The following is a 590-nucleotide window of genomic DNA, read 5'->3' as shown; positions in this document are numbered from 1 at the left end:
ACTCCAGCCTAGGTGACAGCGAGACTCCATCTCAAAATCAATCAATCAATCAATCAATAAAGAGCATATATGTATGCACGTAAAACTTGACGATACTCTTTTTTTTTTCTTTTTTTTTTTAAGACAGAGTCTCCCTGTGTCACCCAGGCTGGAGTGCAGTGGAATCATCTTGGCTCATTGCAGCTTCCTCCTCCTGGGCTGAAGCCATCTTCCCACGTCAGCCTCCCAAGTAGCTGAGGCTACAGGCATGAGCCACCATGCCCGGCTAACATCCCTTTACTTTTAATCTATGTCTTTGTATTTAAAGTTGGTTTCTGGTAGATGACAAATAGCTGGGTGTTGGGTTTTTTAAATCTCTTCCAACAGTTTCTGTCTTGTAATTGGTGTCTTTTATAATAATTAGACCATTGATGTTTAAGTGACTATTGATATAGTTGGATTAACATCTACCATGTTTGTTACTGGTTTCTATTCATTATCCTTGTTCTTTTGTTTTGTTTTGTTTTGTCTTACACTTTTTTTCTGCCTTCTCTGGTGTTAGCTGAATGTTTTTTGTTTTTTCCTTTTTCTTTTCTTTTTTTTTTTTTTTT

Source organism: Rhinopithecus bieti, unplaced genomic scaffold (genome assembly GCF_001698545.2).
Source record: "Rhinopithecus bieti isolate Rb0 unplaced genomic scaffold, ASM169854v2 scaffold_58053, whole genome shotgun sequence".
In the NCBI taxonomy this organism is placed as follows: Eukaryota; Metazoa; Chordata; class Mammalia; order Primates; family Cercopithecidae; genus Rhinopithecus; species Rhinopithecus bieti.
This window is presented reverse-complemented; position numbering follows the sequence as displayed.